Source organism: Homalodisca vitripennis, chromosome 1 (assembly GCF_021130785.1).
Source record: "Homalodisca vitripennis isolate AUS2020 chromosome 1, UT_GWSS_2.1, whole genome shotgun sequence".
Classification (NCBI taxonomy): Eukaryota; Metazoa; Arthropoda; class Insecta; order Hemiptera; family Cicadellidae; genus Homalodisca; species Homalodisca vitripennis.
This window is the reverse complement of record NC_060207.1, coordinates 142439533-142458660: the sequence shown is the minus strand read 5'-3', so window position 1 is coordinate 142458660 and position 19128 is coordinate 142439533.

Genomic DNA, 19128 nt, shown 5'->3' with positions numbered 1-19128 from the left:
AAACAGTGACACGGTAGTGTAGTCTTAACTTATTTATATTCTATAAATATCACACAAGAACTTGATTAGTCTCCAACATTGTATGGCCAAGCACGAGTAGTACTGTGTATGGTACACACATTATTAAAGGATCACTCGGCTTAACCGTATTTGTATGTTTGACGCTAATTAAGGAAATATTAATCAGATTCCTAAATTAAAAAGGAAATATACAGATTCTCAAAATAAATAATATATTTATTACAGCAGAAATCAAAATGAACCCCTGAAAACTAATAAAATGAAACACAATAATTTCAGTGGACTGCCACGTTATTTATATAAATCTGACTTTTTAGTGTCTTATTATGTTTCCGGTATTGTAATTCCTATAACTCTGAAATTTCAGAAGTCTGGATTTTTAAAATTACGGAACCCTGTTAATTGCGTCTCTTTTTACAGGTTTTGCAAGTTTAAAGGTGTTTATCAAGGTTTTGTATTTACTAGTCTATGAATAAGATTGAGATTCGGCTTCATTTTGAAATTTTGTCTTGCAGATCGGACTACCTTTTCAGATTTAGAAATATTATAGAATATTGAAATCTTGAAGCTATATTGTTTCTTTTACTAAGACATGAAATAAAGGATTCTAAACTCCTTTGAACCTTTTGATACATTTTATGTCATTCAGATTTTGAGATTCCCTGCGCCTGGAAGAGATATGGAAGTCCCATACAAGAAACGGTCCGGAAGCTCCTAGAACGGAGAGGAAAAATAAAATTGAAAACTTTCATTTGACTAATTAGAAATGGTATCTTTGCCTTGCTGTTTGTGTCTACTGAAAAAACCTACATTTGGACTGAAGAAGCGTTTGGTCTATGAGAGGTATGAGGAAGATGGGAAATGATTCAAATCTTCTTTATTAACTCAAAGCATCATTGAATTTTCTACAATTCAAAAATAAACTGGGATTTCACAGTGGTACCTATGCAACAACGCAGCGAGTATACGTTGTAGATAAATTCATAATAGAAATCACAAAATGAAACAGGATGTTCAGTCTACAGTTCTGTTAGACTTGATTATGCCTAACATCCCTGTGTGGTATTCTAGGGCTGCTTATTTGATCACTGGCTAATATATACATACTTGAAAGCTGTTCTATTAATAATTAAAGCAAACTTAAACCAATCTAGTTTATGGGGCCCACTATTTATTATTATAGTTGTTCTAAAATAGGAAAATATTTAAATTTTAATTCGCGATCTCCATCGCTCCGGGCCATCATATACCAAATTCAGAGGTACCGGTATGCATAAGTCAGTAAGTATTGCTCTATAACAAAGCAAATATTTTTACTTCTAAATGAAAGCACCGCCCGACAAAACACGTCTCCGGTTCATTTAGATTGGTAAAACCAAACAATAATATAATAGGACTTAACGCTCGCTTGTGAAAGCATTTTGAGAGTTTGTTTTTTGTCAACAAATGATTCAATACGTAAAAATAAATATCAATAAAAGAAAATTGAATCTTTCCTTTATTTACTATTACCATTAAGTTATCGAATTTAATAATAATATTTGTTTTATTTTCCAATACAAATCATAAACATTCACCCGCACTTGAAGTAACTGTTTGTATTCAAATAATAGCCCAATATAAAACAAATGCACATTTTGTTCCGTACATGTCGTTCAAGTCACGTTATAGGTCCCTGGAGGTCCAATTTGGGAGTCAGTCCAAATCAAGTTATCCTGCGAAAGAGGAAGATTCAATATAGTTGTAAGTTTCCGAACACGTTTTATTGGACTGTATAGCAAACTTTCTCTTCTATGATTTCATAGTTATTACGGTTTTAAAACTAAGGAATTTTAAATAATAGCAGAGGTTACAAAATAATATTTTAATGAAATAAGTATGTTTGTTGTGGATAAGAAACAGTAGTTTTAATTTAAGATAAGTTTGAATGTTATTTCAGGGTATTTTAATTTTTTATATTATTATGTTATTGAAATCTATATCGCCTGTCCTAACCGTCTTAGCATGTTGCGAGACGATGGAAAATGCCTCTGAACTATGACCTAACTCAACAGAACTTTCACTGATGTTGAAAACGCAATAGACACCATAATAGATTATGTTAATTTAGGCTAATTAATTTCAGTGCATGTGAATACCACAGACTAAACTATATTTTTTAACTTTTAAAACTTTTGATATTTTAAATTTAGTAAAGTACCTATGTTTCAGACATATAACGCCAGTCCGAAGAAGACTAGTTTTATGTAAATATTAAGTTCAGCTCCATTTCAAGTTCCTCTTAGTGCAGCGTCAGGAATCCGACACAGGTACAGATTTTTGGGGGTCAATGTCCGTCTGAGGAGATCCGAAAACGACGACGATGAAAAGCTAAACTCAACATTCGCATTGAACCAACCCTTCCCACCACAGCTGCATTACTAGTATTATATCAATGGACTTAAAATAGAAATTTAATAGAAGTAATATAAGAAATAGAAGTAATTTTAAAAAGCTTAAAAAACATGTACTACCCGAATATTTTATCTTCTTATAACATTGTTCGGTTTTAAATATTTCAGTTTTGAATATTTTAATCACATTTGTACTTATTTTGTTTTACAAGTACTTATGGATTTCATGGCATATGGTGTTACAGTAACGAAGTACTTAAAAATGTATTTGAAGTTACTAAAAAACTTAAATTTAAGTAACTAAAAACAAACTTATGTATAGAAAATACAAACGCGTAAAATATTTAATATTAACTTAAAAGTGAACTAACATGTGTTTACGAGTAATTAAATACGTCATTTAGTTTAAGGAAACTCGAACAATGTTATAAGAAGATAAAATATTTAGAATTCGGGTAATACATGTTTTTAAGCTTTTTAAAATTACTTCTATTCATTTAGTTAATGGAAGAATATATTATATTATAGCATTGTCTAAATTCTTATTTTCCATTACCAATTAGTTATTGGTATATACTATCTAGAAATAATAACAAATCGTGGCTTCTTTATTAAAATATTTTAAATCTAATGTGCAGTTTAAAAAAAAAACTAAAAGTGTTTTGTATACCATGAAAAAGTGTTTTAAGTTGATTTTGTATATCAGTACTATTTATATATAAAACATTTTTCAGAGTAGATTTTTGTTATTCTTTTATACTTTGTGGAAAGGTATTATATAACGTTGACTGCTTTAATTGGCGTTACAATAGAAATATATGGAATGATTAATATTTTTATATCTACTTGATCGTATACATTAATGGTACACGAGAGCATATATAAAAGGGTTACACGTGCCTACCTCAATCTGAAGCCTGGAAGTATCTCAGCTTGGTATTGATCAAACAGCTCCTAGCGACGTTCATGTAACTGCAAATTATAGCGTTGTGATCGATCATTGTGATTATTGGATACGATTTATAATAATACACGAATTTAAAGCGATATGTAGAATGATATAAGAACCTACCCCAGCTAATGTTTTATGTACGATAACAAACAGAACCTTTGTTAGTAGGTAGTTCTTACTTTAAGATTAGGAATAATATATCGTTTTCTAGGTTAATTGGTTTTTATTTTTTAGAAAAATCAAAAGTATATGGAAGAAGATACATCTCAAAACATTATTTTTCCGATCAATTTCATGCGATTGTACGAAAAATAAAAGTTTTCACACAACCGCGAAGTCTTTATTTGTTTCACAGATATTCAAGAACAAATTTTAATACGAGACATTGAAAAATACAAAGATAATTAAAACATTGTTATTCGTATTATTTTGTATATTATTTAGGCGTTAATAATTTACATCATCGAATAAAATAGAAAATGGTTCATTGAAGCAAAATTTGGGGCCAGGTGGCCCTCCTTATTATCAATCACACGAATTATATATAATATATAGTGAGGGACTAAAGTCTGAACAACTGCAATACGATAGATTATACTTTCAAAATTCTATTACAAAACTGAACAACCATCATTAGGAGTTTTTAACCACAAAAAAGACATAAAAATTTGATATGTACATTTTATTTTCCATTTTTTAAGGTTTCTATACGTAAATCAACTATCGCAACGTATGTATCTATGAAAAAGTAGCATACACTTCATTTACAATATTAAAATAGTTATTACAATAATTGTTCTCTTGGTAATAAAAAATATTTATCGTGAACTAAAAAAACTTTAGTAGAAAATTTCTTTAACCTTTCTAATTTACTATTTTATAATTTCCTAGGTCGTCTACCTATTGGCAATTGTTCTGTCTAGTCAAGAAACGAACTTCAGACACTCAGTTCCTCCAAGAATTATTTTAGTGCTCAGAATGCTCGGAGATTTTTCCGCGTAGAAAGTCCACAATCAAAGACTATTCGACTAATGAACTTCCGGGTGTAGTCAAGTGAAACGGAACCCAGAAGTGAGCGTTTCTGTATTAAAAAATAATTTCCTATAGTATTCCTATTCTCTGTTGTGGTATAATACCAACGAGGCTAGATCCAGTGTAACGGCTATGTGACCTGTTCATACACGGCTATTCATTACAGTTGCATTAAATTATATAAATACGGCTTATGAAATAAAATTTCAAAGATAATTTCTAGAAATGAATATTTCAGGGTTGGCCTGTTGACGACTTTGATTACCAGCGTGATATTAATAAGTCCACCCATATTTCTCCAGCGGAGAGCGAAATATGGTTTATATGTATATTTTTTAATTCTGTCTAAAATATCTCATAGATAAATGAATTAGAATAAAATGATAAACTGAGTTCAGTATATGATCGACTCGATTATAAGAAGGAGACGAGGCAAGACACATAAGAAGGTCTGCATGAGCAAGAGAGATGTCTTTTTGATAAGGTTGGCAAGTTTATTAGATCTTTCCCTTAAATGGTTAGTGGATTAGATGCCTAGAATTGTAATATAACTTTCATAATAGGACATTCAGACTCATATGTTTCACAATAGTGTATTGATCGTGTATTTATGTGGAGTAATTTGATTGGTAATGAACGATATTGCATGGATGTGGGCGTATTGAAAGTTATTACGGACATAATGATGTCATTAAGTGTACAAAACAGTATTTCACTGCGATTTCTACATGATCATTCGACTAACAAAAGTTTTCAGTGTATCAACAGAACGTGATTGGTGTTGTGGGCTATTTGTATACAACGCGTAATTGTACATCGATTTGTGAAAGAAGTATATAGAATTAATAACATGTTAATACTAATTAATTAATATTTACTAACGGTTTTCCGCGTTTTTGTAATACGACATCTTGTAGCAATTTGCTACAAAATACTGTTTATAGTGTTGAGAAATTACATCCTATCTTTTATTTTAATTAATTCATAGCGTTAAAAAGTATCAGAATCAAAGCCCATGTGGATGACTCTAGTTCACTTATTACGGACCGATATTGCGTTTACGCTTATATTCCTTTAGACTCCTAAATCGATTAACTAAACTGTAATATTACAGAAAGAATAAAATATGTAAAGGAATTCGGATGGTTATTGGAAAATAGATTCTATTTTCAGTAAAAGTTTTTTATACAATATTTTCAATAATTTTCAAAAATACATATCATTTTAGTAAGTGAAATGTGCTATTTTGCAAATTTAGTGCCGTTATAGACTATCAGGTGTCCTTATTGTAGATGAAAACAGTAAGTTTTTTGTATTCAGTTTAAATTTTGCCCAACCACTTAACATAAAAACATTCAAATTGCAACTATGTGTTGACTAAATAGACAATTAATGAAATAGTTTATTAAAAAAACCATAAATCCTCAAACAAAAAACTTAGTTTAGTAATGCTACTTATGTTTTAAAGAAATTAACCCGCTTTACCAAACAAAATTTCTGTGAAACAATCCCCATATGGATGCAAGGTGAATCCTCTGGAAAATGAGTTAGTGGAAAGAAAGTACATAACTGCTTGAATAACACATGTATTTTATAAATCAGATGTTCTAAACTAAACAAAAATGATCTCATCAAATTACCATTAGGATTTTGGAAGCCCGTAGGGTAAAACCCTGTATCATAATGTATAAATGAAGTTATAACAGAGTAGAAAGTCAATGTTAGAAGTGGGTGACAAGATTTGATTTCAGCGTAATCTTGCATTGTAAAACCCTCCCTAGCTCACCATGGGATATGCAGTTTCCGGTTCCTATCTCTGGCGCCAAGTCCAAATTCACTAATACGATATTGATCTTATCATGAACCAACAACTAACTATTTTGTTGAGCAGATATTGTGTACCAATCATAAATATTGTGATTGTGATAAAAACATGTAATTTTCATGTTATGGTTTACATAAACTAAGGGAATCCCAATGTTTTATATGTTGGGCTCCTAAACTGAAGCGATTTATGTCTCTAAGCTATTTATGTAAATACCAAAGTTATTGATTTTATGTATTAAACTCCTATTTTACTTATAATTGTACAACTAAGTACTTTAAAGTTTGTTATTTATTGATCATGGAAGGTTTGAAAGGATAATAGAAATTTTTACATTTGTCATTGTTATATGTTACAGATAATGTATAAAACAAAGTTTTGAGAATTGAAATCTATCCTCTTCATCAAGTGAGAAGACAATATTAGTACATATACATGCACTTAAAAGCTAAAACGTGTGACAATGGACTGCCATTAAAAAAAGAAAGAAAAAAATAAACACCTGAAACTGCTTGGAGTCCAGAAAGTAAAGAATAGAGAGTAAAGAATAAATCAATTTAAAACATTAATAATAACTAGACAAAATAAAACTTGTAAGTACTCTGGTGAATAAAAAGATTAATTCATTCAAACAGCTGATGCTTCAACATAAGAGTAAACCGTAATAAACTAACAAAAAAACGAAGTACTGTGACTAGCGTTCCTTTCTAACTATGTAGTACCCAACTAACGGCCCATGGGTAAACAAATCATGGTCACGCCTACTATCAGTTCGTTAGCCGCACAACACCAACAAACCATTTTAAAGTTAGTTTAAAAATGTAATATAAGATCTTAACAAATCTAGTTTGTTCTGTTCTAAACTTCTATTATTCATATGTTTTGTACAATGGGCACTATATCCCCGAAAATTATTTAAAAAAATCAGATTTCGTCATGTCTAACTCATCTAAAATATTACAGAAGGACTTTTTTTACACAAATAGTAGAAAATAGGCTGACGACTAAATCGATATAATTTCACCTTCAAACCTTACCTTTCACCTTTTTTTGGCTTATAAGCTACGGCAATATAACGTTTTTTCTACTAGACATCGCCAATTACTGAATTTTAACGAGTCTTTTGAGTACGGTGAACATAGGAAAGAAAAAATTATGACAGTAGAACGGCATTTAATGGGCGAGTATGTTATTAGGGTGTGGCGAACCAATATGTAGACAGCTTGTTATTGGCCGGTATACTGTTACCTCATGTGCGTGATCCTGCATTACAGAAATTAGCCAAATACGTCGGCCTCTCCCTTTGAGTAAAGAGTAATGCAATCTTATACATGAATTTGTGCAAGTCAAATTATTTAACTGCAAAGCTCTTGTTATATTTGAAAATCAAAAAGTTAAAGAGGTATTAATATATCGATTAAAAACGTGTATGTAAGTAATGGGTATTTGGGATGGGTATAAATAATCTTTTACAGAATAAGGACTTGAAAAGATCCAGTAAAAAATGAAATTTCGAAAATTATACATAATTGAAACTAATATTCTAAATTTTCAAACTTTAAACAAATTTTACACTTTTTGTTGAATTTTTTAAATATGTATAAGAATTATCTTAATGAACAGTAGTGGTAATATTTTTATTTTAATTTTAAATGAGAAGTGATCAAAGTTTTAAGCATCTTAGCAATTATTACTTGTGGATTTCAAATTATACAGGATGATTCAAAACTAAACGGCAATCTCTCGGGAGCTTATTCTATAGCTAAAAACAAGTAAAAAAGTTCATATAACCATATGCCCGGAAACGCTTCGTTAGCGAGTTACGCCTAGCGAAAGATTTCGCCCGGATTTTTAGAACCCTTGGTGAAGTCAGGCCGTATAAAAATGGTAAAGGTAGTTACAAAGATACAAATACGATTGTTTTTTATGTTTTTATATCTGACAAATTTATTAAAATTCGTCCCAGAGCTGTAAATGCAATACTTTCAGAGATATCTTACGTAAAACACAAGAATTGGTGCAAAGAAATAACACATTTTTGTGTTTAACGTAAGATTACTTCCATAAGTGTTAAATAAAGGTCATTTTTTTCTTAAACAGATTTGTAGAACATTTAATTCTGAAAAGATTCATGTGAATTACTTAGGAAAAAAAATTAATAATAGGTATTGAAATTTAGCTTTATTTAAAAATAAAACAGACGCACAAAAATGCATATTCTTATCTGCATAAAATATTAACTAATGTTTAGGTTGTGAGTAACAGCTGATCATTTATTCAACACTTTTTATCGTCATATTTTCTTTGCAAAGGTTGGCAATATCAGCTGATCAACAATTAAGTTCATGAAGTAATATTTGAATAACCTTTATGGAGGTTTTTGTATTGTGGCGTGTGAAGATAGTATTTTGTGAGATCCTGTGATTATTTGGAAATATTTTATACAAGTGTATAAAATATTTTATTAAATATTTATTTTTAAAATATTTTATTAAATATTTTTATAAAAGTGTATGTAATTATCTTAGTAAATAATGGCAGATAATGTAAATGGTATGTATTCGTTTGAAGAGTATACGGACATGATACTGATTTACGGCAAAGTTAACAAGAATGGTTTAGCTGCAGTTCAGGAATATCGTGATACTTTTCCACATCGAAGAACACCTGATCGCAAAACATTTGAAGCTGTGGAGAGACGACTTAGAGAAACTGGTAGCTTTAAACCGAAGCGAATAGATACTGGTCGTCAACGTAGCGCAAGGAACTATAATAATGAACAAGCAATAATAAATGCTGTAGAATTATCACCAACCACAAGCACCAGACGATTATCACGTCAGTTAAATATTTGCCAGTCAAGCGTATGGCGGACACTTCATGAAGCACAGTTGTACCCATTCCATATAACACGTTAATAGTTATGCAGTTAATATTTTATGCAGATAAGAATATGCATTTTTGTGCGTCTGTTTTATTTTTAAATAAAGCTAAATTTCAATACCTATTATTAATTCTTTTCCTAAGTAATTCACATGAATCTTTTCAGAATTAAATGTTCTACTAATCTGTTTAAGAAAAAAATGACCTTTATTTAACATTTATGGAAGTAATCTTACGTTAAACACAAAAATGTGTTATTTCTTTGCACCAATTCTTGTGTTTTACGTAAGATATCTCTGAAAGTATTGCATTTACAGCTCTGGGACGAATTTTAATAAATTTGTCAGATATAAAAAACATAAAAAACAATCGTATTTGTATCTTTGTAACTACCTTTACCATTTTTATACGGCCTGACTTCACCAAGGGTTCTGAAATCCGGGCGAAATCTTTCGCTAGGCGTAACTCGCTAACGAAGCGTTTCCGGGCATATGGTTATATGAACTTTTTTACTTGTTTTTAGCTATAGAATAAGCTCCCGAGAGATTGCCGTTTAGTTTTGAATCACCCTGTATAAGTGGAGTACCTGAATACAGTCTCAATGAAACAAAAAGGGTTATTATTACTGTTTCCTAGATATTATTTTTAGTATTGCCGATACCACTTTATCTGTTTTTAGAAATAAAAGGAGTACGCCAAAGAGTCGCGTAAGTGGGTTAGTTGAGGTTGTATACAATATTTCAACTAATTTCATTAAGCTACATTTACAACTATTTTCAAAATTAAAAAGGTATAGACGGACAGATATACAGAAATTATATTTTCCAGGCCCTCCTGTGATAGGTTTCGCTAATGGTCAGCCAATTACTATATAAATCAAAACTAGTAGATTTTATACAATGCTGAGTTTATAATTTTTTCGGTATATTGTTTCTTTTAAACAATTCAGTAACCGCAAAGTTACTCGATAATCAAGTTTGCAGTTACACTTTATTGCAGTTGGTAAACTTTCTTGCATGGAGGCAAACTACATTTAGTATTGTTTGCTCATCTTCTTTCTGTAAATTACTAAACATTGTTAAAAAAATATATATTGCTTCACCCTTTACATAGGAAGAAATGTACATCATCTAAGTAGAAAAGTAGAATCATATGATTCTAGGTTGATAATAATAATAAATAATAATAAATTCTTTATTGCATTTGTTACAATTTTACAATTGTGTTGCAAGCGTCATATTCTTCCTAGGCCATTCATACACATTGAAGCTCACTCAAACATACATACATCTCTCATACATACATACAATCATGCAAACAATCACACTCTCAACACCAGAATATCGGGTAGGGGGGTTACTAATTGTCCCCAGCGGTATTGAAAAAACTCCTCAATCGTGTAAAAAGGCACTAGACACCAAAAAAATGCTTTAAACGAGTCTTGAAAAGATTCAGGTTTTGATTTTTGATGCATTCAGGAAGCCAATTGATTACTTTGACACCAACTTGAGATGGCAGCCGTTCAAGGCTGTACTTCTGTGTGGTTGAATTCTGTAGTTGTCCCTACCTCTAGTATCATATGGGTTGAACATCCCTGCCTTGAGTCAAAGTGCACCTTGACCTGCAGTACAGAGCGACCTCCACGATATAGAGGGAGGGTAAAGTCAATAATTTAAGCTCCCTAAATGCTTCTCTACAACGACTCTCTGTTTTTCAATTTCAAGATGGTTCTGACATCTCTTTTTCTGAAGTGTCTAAATACCCTTTCCAGCTTGTATTTAGAGCAGCTACCCCAAAGTCTGATTCCGTACTCCAGGTGAGTATGGACCAAGCCAAAATAGGCTGTTCTTAAGAGTTCAAGGGAGCAGAATTGTGCTAGGTTACGCAAAGCATAAATGCCTGAATTAACTCTAGAGCAAACGCTGTCAATGTGACCGTCTCCAAGTCAACTCCTTGTCAAGATGTATTCCACTATGAACTTTGTGGAAGATGTTTCTTCAATGAGTTCATCATCCACCATCACAGTGATTTTTGTTTTTGTTTCATTGCGCTGCTGAAAACAAAATTTGACGAAATTTGACTTTGAATTGTTTGCTTTGCAAGTTCATTTCATTGAAATGTTGAATGCAAAGATTTAGATCAAGAAATGATTTGAGTTCTAATTCAGCAGCTGATTTTGCCTTTACACAAATAGTCGTGTCATCAGCGTACTGAATCACTTTACCATGCTGGATAGATGATTTCAGTCCGTTGACATAGAGATTAAAAAGAACTGGGCCAAGAATTGATCCCTGGGGAACACCTTGGGTTATTTGTGTTTTGCCTGACAGGACATTCTCGATCTGTACACACTGGACCCTGTCACTGAGATAAGACATGACCCATTTGTGCGGCAAACCTCGAATGCTGCATTCCTCTAAACTGGTGCAGCAGTGTCGCATATGGTGCACGCAGTCAAAGGCTTTTGGAGAGGTCAAGAAATATGCTGAGCCACATGTTCTCTTCTCTCCAACCCATCGACAACGAGTTCAACAAGGTTTGTAACTGCATCGTCTGTTGATCTGTTTTTTCTGAATCCATATTGTTCTGGAATCGAGAATTTCAAATCTTGAAAGGAAGGTTTCCAGTCGTGCCAAAAATATTTTTTTCAAGGACTTTACTGATGGCAGGCAAAACAGAAATTGGGACGATAATTGCTAGTCACGCAAGGATCGTCCTTTTTGAAAATCGGAGTTGAATTTTCGCAATCTTTAATTTGTCTGGAAAGGTGCCTGTTTTCAAAATGAAAAATTGATCAGTTTGGTCAATGGTGCCAACAATTGCTTGGAGCATTGTTTAACTAACCATGACGATACTTCATGGATGTCACAGGACTTTTTCGCCTTGAGACTCCGCAACACACGCCGAGCCACTCCTCCCCTCTCACAGGGGTCAAAGCCATGGACGTCATCGGCCGCCGGGAAACTCTTACGCGGGGGAGAGGTCCGTCGGTGCCTCCGCTCATCACAGTCATCGAATCGTAATAACGACTGAATAATCCAGCAACCACCGAGGGATCCTCTACTTATGTACAGTTGTCGATAATTTTGATTTTGTTGGGTTTTTTAGAAAGGTTTAATGCATTATTAATAATTGACCCAGGCCGTTTTAGAAAAAGTTGTCACATGTTTTTTAAGGTTTTTTTTCAATGTCATAGGCCTTTGCGGCTTTAACTACTCTTCTATACACTCTTCTGTAATTTCGGAAAAAAACTTTAAAATTTTCATTTTCAGTGCATATATAGATAGAGTGATAGAACCTGATTTTTTCTCTGAATACCTGGAGTAATCCATGATGTTTTTTTGAAATTTTGAAACCTTTTTGATTTTTTGAAAGGGCATGAACTGTTCAGATAAAATAAGAAACGTTCGTTAAACGCATTGAACATCCCATTCGCATCACTGAAATGATCCAGAAATATCCAGGATTCCTCCTGAGCTGTTCAATGTTCTGCTGTCAAGTTACTCTTAGAATTTTTGGAGCCTGGCCCTCGACATCCGGGGAACACCCAATGACCTCGACCACCTGAGCGCGGTGGTCCGAGATGGCGGCATCAAGCACGGAAACTCTGACTTGTGAAATGTTAGTGACAACATTGTCGATGGACTGTACTCGTCGTGCCAGATACACGAGTTGGGGAGTTTCACTGACCAGATCAAGCCAAATGAAGTCAATAAATCGCGGAACCGCTGGGTAAGGGGGTGGTATGATCTAGCACGTTTATGTTAAAGTCCCCAAAATAAAAATTTTTGTTTGAGATGTGTTGAAGAAATTTAAAAATAATTTCAAGTTAAAAAAAAAAAAAAAAACTCAACACAACCATTGTGTGACCGGTACAACCCAAAGACCAAGATTTTCCCGAACTGATTTGTTTTTATTTTTTTTTCCTTCAACCCTCAAAGATCAGTTCACAGCTGTAACCGACTTTGATCGGTTGAAAAGTAATTGACCGTCTAGTAAATATTGCTACACCACCCCCTTTGGACGTGTTTCGGCAAAAAGAACCGGCCAATTCAAAGTTGTTGATTTTGAAAAATTTTATGTTTTCTTTAGTGAATCCATGCTCCGAGATTATAAATATATCTGGCGCAAGTTCTTCACAAAAGAGTGTCAGCTCATCAACCTTGTTGGTAGCAATTTGAGCATTATGATGAATCAGTTTAAAAGTTTTCGTTTTTGAATTTTGAAAATTTTTGATGTTGTGTTGAATTTGGAATTTTGACTGATACTTACCATGTATGGTTAGTTTATAAAAAACCCTTTAGTGATTTACATAAATCCAGTACTATTATATATTTTAGCTGCTAGAAGATAGCTGAACGTCGTTTTGGATTATGAGTGACGATTTTACTATACAGTAAATGTCATTCTTCACCTCCACCACATCATCGTCAACAATTATTGACATATATAATTACCAATTAAAATACAGTAAAATACGATTATGAAGTAGAGTAGAGGATAACAATGGTTTTTCCATACGAAATATACACTCCGGAAACTCTGAACTACTTTATCTGGTAATGCATCGTATTATGCAGGAAACTATAGGATAACAAGTTGTCATATTACGACGAGATGATAGAGTAAGAAGATGAGGATGTTTACCTGAGAGAGCTTTAGAAAATTTTAAATCTAGATTTACTTTTGGACCATAAACAAGAATGATTTCTTTTCACTGCTTGACGATTGCTATATCATTCGCATACCGATCTATTTCAGAAAATGATGGCACTGTATATTTAAGATATCTTGGATCAAAGATTAATAATAATAATAATAATAATTTTATTGCTTTAGAACATGTACATGTTATAGCAATTTGTCAAAGAAGAAAATAAGCTAAAATTTTGGATTCATACAATGACATCTAGGGTTACTTTCGTACATACAATGTATTCCATCCACCTACTGCTCATTTATTCGAATTTCCCACTCTAGCACCAGCGTCAGTCAGCCAATTATGTGGTCACCCAAACATGTGCCTATGAAATCGTCTGTATTGTAAAAAGCTTCTGAGAGCAATGCAACTTTTCCAGAACGAGTTTTAAATGCCTTAGGCATTGCGGCACTTTTTTTATGAAGCAATTTTGGCAGTTTGTTGACAAACTGAGCTCCTGCCTGAGAAAGGCAAACGCTCATGTCTACTGTCCTGCGATATCAAAAGAATCAAGTGAGAACACAAAAAATCCTGTACTATGTACTTTCTTTTCCTCCTATTTCCCCAATCCCATTAAAGAATGAAGGATTATGTGTACGCGTAAAAGTAACTATACAATTTTGCGGAGATTCATGATTCACTTCAGACAAAAGTCTGAAGAGTTAGAGCACAATATAGGGCTTATTGCGGATCTTAATAGTATACAAACCACCTTGATGTCTGACCCCTGACTTGCATGTCTGTGACAAGAGAAAATAGAACATTACTATTAAATAAAACGTTATATTCCTTAAAGTATTATATGCAGTGACCGCGGAGTAAGACATACATAATTTCTCATTAAACAAAGCCGTAATGTCAATTCAGAAGGCTTCACTACCACTTATAAACATTGCAGCAGTGTTACGCTTTTATAAAAAAAAGTTCTATAGATACATTTCTTCAGTGGCTCTTAATATTTGACGACTTTGCAAGGTTTGAATAAAAACGCAAACTTAAAAGGAGAGATTAAATTTATCTTATTTAAACAGTTATATAAGTACTTTACCCAAATTATCCTATTAGTATAAAAGACACTTCAGTATGGTGTGTTGACAAATTGCCTTTTGTCACCGTAGTAACAATACTCTATGGATATGCCAGTAAGAATAATTTTAAACATATTATATAGTGTAGGTTGTAGACTGATAGGCTGGTAAGCTTAACAGAATATCGAGAAATTTAATTGTTCCATGAATTACAATACTTTGGAGTGTATGAAACATTGATCGCGATTTAATAAATGTAAAGCCTCTCTGGGAAGGCTATTCAATATTTTGTTTTGTCAGGAAAATTTGAGTAATTTAATATAATGAAGAAATGCATAGGAAAAGGGCATAACTTATACAATAGTCAGCTGAAGAAAGAGAAGAAGAAGAAGAAACACACGATAGAAGTTTTGAATGCAAGAAACATCAGATCTTGGAATTAAATGTTTTTACTGAACACTTCACATACTGTGTTTGAACTTCGTAAACTTCATTTTTGCTGAGTAAGCTCATATTTATGAATGAATTCCAGTGTACGTTTCATAGCTTGTGAGAGATATGAAACTGACAATAAATGAAATAGTATTAGGTAAACCTATTTCTTAATTGATTGAAAACTTCATTGAGAAGGAATGTAATACTTTTTATTTATTGTAAAAACGTGTAGTTGTAGATTGCTGAACTGTATTGCTAAGACAGTGCTCCCAAGCTACGTTTTTTGCAATTTCAATGACCAAACATAACTTTTGTGAATAGTTTTTTTCAAAACTGTGTAAATTGCTATAAAAGTTTTAATGACCGTACATATAAGTTATTAATATAATTGGATTGAGAAAAAAATATGCTTTTTAAATAAATATTACAAATCTTCATGATAACTCTAATGTGTAGTTTTTAGGATTTCTATCTAACCTTTAAACTTTTCTATGTAACCAGGGTCGGGGTTATTGAATGTCTAGCTTATAACTAATAGCAACCAGAGTTGAGGAACAATATACGTTGCGTAGGAACAACTTTGGTCTTCTTTGGATAATAAGTGAAGTGAGGTTTACATGAAGTGAAGTGGCAATCACATAAAAGACACTGTAAGTGAATGGTATAATAGTATTTAGTATAACCAAATTTTAAAGCGTCACTTAACTAAAGCAGTCCGCACCAAAGTAGAGGCGGTGCGGTGTTGCCGTATCGCAGATGTTGCATGATGTTGAGACGAATCAATAATTGTCCTACATGTAAAACAGGAAACAGTGTTAGGCGCGGGATGTAGAGTGGAGATTTACATGTAACAACCACCATCGGACTAATTTAATGCTGGCCGCTTAATAGACATAGCGCAATGTGAGTATAACATAGCGATGAAGGCCTAGATGTTTTTATTGTATTGTTGTTGATGATTTAAATCTTAAGTGGGGTTATTAACCTACTTATCCTATTGGTTCCTACACAGGACACCATAGTATTGTGTATGCATTGTCTTCAGTCATCATGGTCACGTTATGTCATGCAGGTTTAAGTCCATCCTGTTAAATTAACGGAATTTCTTAAGTTTCCTTCACGAATTTTGAGACGAAAATTCTCGTGTCTTACGGTCATTTAAAATAACTTTTACAGTTGTTAATAACAATAAACCTCAATAGTTATACGTTAACTATCAATATTGTTCCTTAGATACTAGTTTTTAAAGGATCCTATGAAAGAATTTCGTGTATGTTAACATGTAATTTTGAACTCTCACAGCAAGCGCGCATTACCGAATTGATTATTGCATATCAATTGACATTATATACTTTTTTAATACATTATATTAAAATTACTTTAAAATACATCGAGGAGGCCTTAGTCCTACGTTCAATGAAGTACCTACGATAAAGTTCAAGTAAGTATTGATTTCAGAAAAGTATTATCGTGACAGTAAATTAATTCTTGAAAAATCTTAAATGACTTCGGTGTCAGGAGCCTGATATTTTTTGTATAACTTAAAAACAATGAAAATATGCAGGGCGTTGTAGATTTGTTGAAATGTCTTTACCTCAACATTTGGTTTGACAGATTATAAAATATTGCTGAAGCCAAGTTTGCAGAGGGTTTGTCACGTTGGGTAAGGAAAAACGATCTTCTGTTGCTGTGTCTCATGTCAAAGTGATAAAAGATGCTCGATCACTTTTGATGGTCACTTCCAATATTAGCAAGCAACAGAAGATCGTTTTTCCTTACCCAACCTGACAAACCCTCTGCAAACTTGGCTTCATCAATATTTTATAATCTGTCAAACCAAATGTTGAGGTATATATTGCACAGAAAATCATTATTTCATGATGATTCATGACTAATAATATTAAATATTATATATAATGTTAGGTATAGTTATATATATATATATATATATAATATTTAATAACATTATATATATATATATTATATACAATATATATAAAATTTAATGTTATTAGTCATGAATCATCGTGAAATAATGATTTTCTGTGCAAACATATGCCATGATATTTATGTGGCCATGTTGTACTAGTGTTGATTGTTCTGTCATCAACATATATTATTTCACAACTCGTAACATGTGCAGTATTACGGTACTGTATCTGTGTCACCATGCAGGCGATAGTACTGCGTAGTTTTGTGTAATTGTGTTTTATCCTTATTTTCCAACGATTACAAAATACGGTGGAAAAACTACATCAAGTGGAAAACTACATCAACGTTTTGTAATCGTATTCAAAATATAGTCAAAAACTGCAAAATGTTGTTTCCGACGGTAAAATGATTTTTTGATCTTATAGTAAACTAATGGTAAACAAAAAAGTAAAACAAGGAAGACAAATATTTAAAAAAGCTGTATCCAATAAAATAATGTTATTATGTAGGGAATTTTATAGTGAATAACAAGATAAAACAAACTGTATTATATAACTATATTTACTTCATTTTTAATACTATATTCAAAACGTATTCATATAACAATTGAATTCTCCACATTTTCACTTTCATCTTCTTCAGTACACCCTTAAGAAAATTGTCACTTCAAAGTGTGTACCAGAAAAATAATCATACCAGTTTTCGTTGTTCTATAAGGGTTAACTAATACCTCGGAGCTGTTAACATTTACTTTGTGCTGAAAGTAGTGAAATTTATGATTTGATAGAATCATGTATGTGTTAATTTTAGGGGAAACGCATTCATGAAAGGAATGAAAATTTCCTAGAAAGACGCCTCTAGACAAGTATTTATGTCGCCTATAGCAGGATCGGCTGATAGAGACTGTCGGTTGTGGGGGAAGGGTGGGGGGTTGAGAGAAGCGGCTTGGTAAGTTCACCCACATCCCGGCTTAACGTTATGTGTCATCATACGTCACATATTACGCTTATACGAGTATTACTCTCTGAACAGCTACAACTGAGTTACCCACAGTTTAAAAGGTGAAGATAAGCACATTTGTAGGCAATTCGAATGGTCTCAAACATATAATGTATGTGGACCAATACAGCTTGTAAGAAATTCAATCAAATCCGCCTATGCATTTTTGCCCAACACACAGACAAACAATTTACTGGTAAGCAAACAGAAACGATATTTGTGGCTAGATTGTCATTTTAATTTCGAAAATCTCCCAAAAGGCACATAATGTAAAATATTGTGCGTAATATTCTAGATCCTTACCGTGCTTGCTGTTTGTTACGTAGGAACTGAGAGTAAAAATGTATCTCTGCCCTTTACCTTATATATTCTTAATTTCTTTATGAACAGTTTGGTATATTACAAATCACTTTTTAAATGAATTATGTAAAAAAGCATGTCTCTGTTAAATATTTACAACAAGATTTAACATCTGTTGCAGAAAAATATTATAATACATTACAGGTAATTTGTCATAATATGATCATGCAAAGTCAAACTTCCATTACTTTTAGCCATAGTATTAGCATAGCTTTGATAGGATAACCTGTTCCATGCTCCATACTATTTGCTGAACATATATTTTTATATATGTTTTGTAAATTTACCTTCCAAAAGTTGCTTATAGTTATTCTAATCAAAGGAACTGTCAGAAGATAAATATGTACAACGTAATAATGTTAATTATGTTCCAGTCGTAAGAAATGAACAGTAAACATTATTGTGATTTTATTTTAGAATTTCATTGTTTTCAAAATACCTAAACACAAGAGCTTTAGCTGAAATGTGTTAGTAACAAAACCACGACACAAGGTTAATGGATATATACTTAAATGACACAAGGTCCATACTATGGGACTCATTTGAGACTAGTGAGGGCCTATTAAAAA